Below are 6,013 nucleotides of genomic sequence, written 5' to 3'. Positions count from 1 at the left end.
TAGGAAACACATTCTCTGTGGTTTGGGCGGAGATGAACAGCTCCCATTCCAGTGTTCCAGAGGTAGACAAGTATACCAGATGTGAGTGACCAGCAGGTCTTTCCTCCAGGTCCAGCCAGAGTCCTTCCTGGGGCCTAACCACCAGAACCATCAGCAGGGTTGGATTTTCCCCTGCTGAGGTTACCAGACAGATCGTTCCTAGCAGCCAAAGATTCACATGCTATCCACTCTTGCCTCTCAACACACATACACCAGAGAAAGAGAGACAGAGACAGAGAGAGACAGAGAGAGAGAGAGAGAGAGAGAGAGAGAGACATTGCTTTTTGACTTGGTTTCAGTTGTGCTAAAGTCAGCTCTCCTCCAGAACTAACCCACCAACTTACTGTTTCTCTCTCTTATTTCTCTTTCTACTTTCCCATCTCATTTCTCCACTTTTCAACAAAGATTTACTGAGTACTATTTTAGTTTCCTATTGCTGTATAACAAATTACCACAAACTTGGAGGCATTTTTTTCCTTTTTTAAAATAAACAATCTTATCTCAGTTTGTGTGGCTCAGAAGTCTGGGCTTAGCTGGTCTGCTGTTCAGGCTCTAGTCAAGTTATTGTCAGCTGGGCTGTGTTTTCAACTGGGTGCTTGACTGGGGAAGAAGCTGCATCCACACTATTTCAGACCGCCGGCAGAAGTCACTTCCCTGTAGCTGTATGACTGAGACCCCACTTTGTGGTGGTTGTCAGCCAGGGTGCCACATTCTTATCAGCTTAGAGCTTGCAAATTACGTAAGTCCATGGAATTCTCCCTGTCCCCCCCCCCCCTTTTTTTTCCCTTAAGCTATTGAATTCTTGACAGCAGAGAGAATTCTGACTGGTGCAGCTCTATTTTGTAGATGGGATGAGTATGTAGGTTGTAGAAGTCCCATTATAGGTCCTTAACCATGGAATTGGGTAAGACTTCGGGGTGAGATTTTTAGAGTTAATTGTCTTATCTTGGTTCCACCATTTACAAACTGTCTGGCCTTAGGCAACACAGCCTCAGCTTTCTCATCTTTGAAGTGAGCTTATTACCTGTCCATTATAAGCCCATGTTGTATGGTCCACATGTGACAATGTTTAGAGGAATAGTTATAGGCCTAGATAAGTATTGCTGATGGTGTTTGGAGACTAGAACCATCGCAGATCAACAGGACATTTCTATGCCAAGAGGTGATAACTTAGATCTTCCCAAATTAAACATCTTGAGAGTGGGGACTCTGCCCTTTCTTAGTATCTTTGCTTGACAGGGGCCTGACACACAGGATGTGGTGAATCAGCACTGGTCCTTTCAGGACCTTGGGCATTCTTTCATCAAAGTGTTTGTAGTAGACAGAATAATGGCCCATCACAGGTGCCCACATCCTAGTCCCTGGAAACCTGTGACTGTGCTAGGTTACATGACAGAAGGAGACGGAGAGATTGTGCTGGATTATCTGGGTGTGCCCGATATCTTGATGGAGAGGGAGACAGCAGGGTCAGAGTTCGAGGGAAGGCACTGTGATGAGGGAAGCAGAGGTTAGGGATGTGCAGTGGTTGGGGGGAACTACAGGCAGGGGGATGTGGGTGGCCTCTAGCAGCTGGCAAAGTCAGGGAATGAACTCTCCTCTAGAGCCTCCACGAGAATGCAGCCCTGTAGACACCTTGATCTTGGCCCTGAATACTCAAATTTCTGAGCTATAAAACTGTAAGATAACGAATGTATGTTGCTTTAAGCTGCTAAGTCTGTGGTTGTTTATTATAGCAGACGTGTGAACTAATGTGGCCCCAGTCTGGTGTGTGGCATTGTGTTCTGTGTGTGGCTGCAGTGTGTGCAGAACCAGCTCCCATCCGCACTCCAGAACCCATCTTGAGGTATTGGGGAGTTTTGCGAGCTCATTGTCAAAGTCTTGAGAGCACAAAATTGACCATGTTGGAATTATTTACAGAAATCAGCAGCTACAAATTTTTTAGAGTTAGAAAAAAGTGCTGGAGAGCTGGCTTGCCAGCACACCACTGTGGGTGAGTGTTTGTGTGAGGTGGGGAGCGTGGGGGGCATGTGGGACTCAGTGGGGATACATGTGACAGCAATTCCAGAGGGCATTCTAAGGACCTTGAAGGCAGGGGCCATGTTTATTCATCTCTGAAACTGTTCCTTCCCGATGCTTTGCACCTTGTAGGCTCCCAGGTGAAAATATATTGTTCTTTAACAGCCGGCCCAGACTGGGATCAGTCCTCCAGCCTTGGCCTCATGTGTAGTATTGTCCCACTAGCCATCCAGGGGCAGCCCACTCCAGCAGAAAACGATGGGGTTTGGAATCGGCCAGAACCTGGATTCCAGACCTGGCCTTCGGGCTGATCAGTCACAGGACCCTGAAGGATCGGCCTTTGTGATGTCTAATTTCCTCATCTGCGAGGTGTAAGTTATGCTTGCACATTATTGTTTGAAGGTCAAGGCAATAAAGTGTGCAGAGGGAATTCGTAAACTGTAAGATGCCATATAAGGAGAGATCATTATCACATAGAAAACTGGGTGAGAGTCTTGTGATGTAAAACCATGGCTTTCAACTTGATACATGTATGTGTACATGTAAGAAACAAATATCTGTGGAGTTTAAAAAAATACATTTAGTGTGAGGAAGCCCATTTTAAGCTTTCTGAATACAAAAGTCTCGGAGTGGGCCCCTGGACAGGTGTATTTTTTTTTAAAAAGTTCACAGGTGGTTCAGACTTACACCCCTGTTTTGTGATGGAAAGGATGGTTGAAATGGGTCATGCAAGTCCCCTGTGGCCCCTAGGCCTCGTTTCACCATTGCAAATGACTTGACTTACCTAATTGTCAGGATTCCTTCCAGCCCCATAACAGTCTTATTTTCCTTCAAAGCCCCGCAAGGTTCCTGGGCACACCATAGGTGCTTGACAAAGTTTTGCAGGATCAACGAATGAGGCTGAGTGGAGGGCCAGAAGATAAAAAAACGTGTTTTTTACTGACCACTAGGTGGTAAGAGGATCAAACTCAGGTGCCCGGCTGCCCTGTCTGAGGGTGGGGGCACCTGACAGGGAGCCTTCCTCCAGGGGCCTTGACTGTCCTCCTAGGCTGGCTGGGGCATGGCAGGGGGAGGCTGGGGCAAACAAGGAGGCCTTACTCCCAAGGGCACACACTCAGGCACGTGAGTTTATTGTTTCCACTGTCACAGGAATTCACAGACAGGACTTAAAAAAATTCATGTAACTCTAGATCTGTGTATTTTTGGAAACAGTATTTCTGAAATGCTTTAAATATACAAACAGCTTCAAAACAGAAGTGGCAAGTCCTTCCTCCTCTGTTCCTGCTCTCTCCCCACCCCAGTGTACACACGCACCTGAGAAGTCCCGCACTCCTGCCTGCAGAGCCTGCTGTGGAACGGGCCTCCTAGTGGTGGGGTGACCCGGGACTGTCCGGCCGCAGAGCTCGTTCCCGCTGCAAGGGGAGCCCTGTTCCCATGAAGGTCTCTGTAGAACACCACAGAATCACCTGGGGCTGGGGTGTCTAAAAACGCAGATTCCTAGGAGCCACCAGACTTTCTCCATAGGAACCCCTGGAAGTGCTTTAGCCTGCATTTGCATTGGCTTTTAACAAGCCCCTTGTGATTTTCCTGTACAACTGAGGTGTGAGAACCAGGCCCTTAGGCTTTCTCTGGAGCCTTCCTGGGACTCTCACGGGCGTCTCAGAGGTCTAGTGGTGCCAGCCACCTCCAGGTGCACATACTCGGGCTCTCACATAGATCCGCACATATACACACAGGTTGTGGCTTTGCTTCTTTTTTTTTTTTGTCCTGATTACATGCACAGTAATGCCAGGGGCCCTCACATTTGTACACCAACTGTACAGGTTGGCTGTGGACTGAGGACACGAAGTCTCACATATACTGTATATAGCCACCTACATGAATTATTTCATGAATATTTAGTCACACGTTCCTTAGAATGAAAGTAAGCATAAGAATTGCTGGGCTAAAGATTTCCTTTTAAGGACAGAACCTTTCCCCCTAGTAACTGCTGGACCTTCTGGGTGGGGTTTTCATGCTCAATTAGTTCCCTTAGAGGCTTTCGTCAGAGAATTCTGGGGGCATACTCTGCAGAACCCTGATCTGGGACCATAGTCCCATTGTTTATTTCTTTATTACCATTTTCAATTTCTTAGTATATTTTTAAATTGAGATATAATTCATGTCATAGAATTCACCATTTTAAAGTATATAATTCAGTGGGTTTTGGTATACCCAAAAGGCTGTGCAACCATCACTATTAAATTCCAGAACGTTTTCATCACCCCAAAGGAAACCACACACCCATTAGGGAATCACTCCTCACTCCCTCCCCTCACCCCATAGCCTGATCTGCTTTTTGTTTCTGTAGATTTGTTTATTTTGGACATTTTGTATAAATGAAATCACAATGCATGACCTTCTGTCTTTGACTTCTTTAAATTAGCACAGTATGTTCACAGTTTCATTAGTGAGTCCAGTTGGTCTTTTACTTCTGGAAGCATCAGGACCCACTGGAGAGCTTATCAAAACGCAGTTTTCCTGACTCTTTCCCTAGAATTTCTGGTTCAGTTGGTCTGTAGTGGAAACTAAGAATCGACTTGTTTGAAAAGTTGTCTAGGTGATTCTGGTACCGGCAGCCTGGGGACCATACCTTGGGACCTCCCCACCCTGCCGAGACCAGCGCTGTCATTCTGCCTCTCAGGGGGCTGAGGCCCGAGGAGGGAAAGCGATGCCACAGAGTCACACAGGTAACAAAACTAGGCCCAGGCTTGTCTGGGGTTTGAGACTTGAGGCTCCACAAACCAGGGTGAGTTCCTTAGGTTTGCCTAGCCTCAGTTTCTTCATCTGTAAAATGAGAGCATATTGCAGGAGGATTAAATGAAATAATCTATGAAAAGTGCTTATGGGGCCCTGCCTGTGGTAAGTGATAAATAAACACACTGAGAATCCCTAAGCTCCCCACAGCCATGGTAAAACATTTGGTGGACATGGCTGTGCTTTCTTTCCAGCACTCTCTGGTGTCACGAAAATGCAGCCCTTTCAAAGTCCTGGGGTCATTTTCGGGCCTTTTGAGGGGATTCTTTCTCAGTTTTGGGACTGCAGGTGCTTGGCAGCTAGACATGGGCTGCAGAAGTGGCTGACGGAAGATTTGTCTTTTCATCTGAGTTTCTTGGTGTGAAGGAAACAAAACTTCTGTCGATGATTCACTGTTGAAGTTGGCTTTAGCCAGCATTTAAATAGAAACTGCTGGCTGTAGAAAATACTGTCACCACCCAGAAGCAAGAAGGGTTTCAGAACTGTTTTGAGCGAAGTGGTTTTCTTACAGAGGAAACCTGGGTGTTAAATTCCGTGCCCTGGCATGTCTTCCCAGCCAAGTGCTGGAAGGAAGTCCACTCCCCTGGCCTCCCACCTCCCTTGGCTTCCAGCTGTTCAACAGATCAAAGCTTCTAAAAGCCTTGTTTTCTCGAGAGCAGGTTTCCCTGAAGTTTGGTGTTCATACCACTGGGGCACATGTATTAGAGAACACCAGATCACACAGTGAGAGACTATTATTCCCTTTCCAGTTCTGTTAAATCCTGATTATGGTGTCAGTGAGACGATTTTAATTTGATGTTGCTATGTCTTTTAAAACCTTTCTAAAACTTGCTAATCTCTTCTTTAATAAGATAATAAAGAAGAGGAACCTGGCCTTAAGGTCCTCTGAAATTTGCAAAATACTGCTCTTGTATGCTGGGTATGTTGGCTCTATTATTTTACATACTTCAGATATTTGACCATGTGTCCCAATTAAAAACTTAGAATGTTTCTGAAATGCCTATATTTTGGCATGTACACTGTCTCTTACACTGCCTCTTAACCCTGATGCATAACAGTAATCCTTTGCCAGTTTACATGTCCTGACCTTCCTTCGGGAAACAAAGGTGGAATACACACACACACACACACACACACACACACACACAAAGTATCCAGCCAT

Source organism: Phyllostomus discolor, chromosome 12, assembly GCF_004126475.2.
Source record: "Phyllostomus discolor isolate MPI-MPIP mPhyDis1 chromosome 12, mPhyDis1.pri.v3, whole genome shotgun sequence".
NCBI lineage: Eukaryota > Metazoa > Chordata > Mammalia > Chiroptera > Phyllostomidae > Phyllostomus > Phyllostomus discolor.
Note: the sequence above shows the minus strand (reverse complement) of the source record.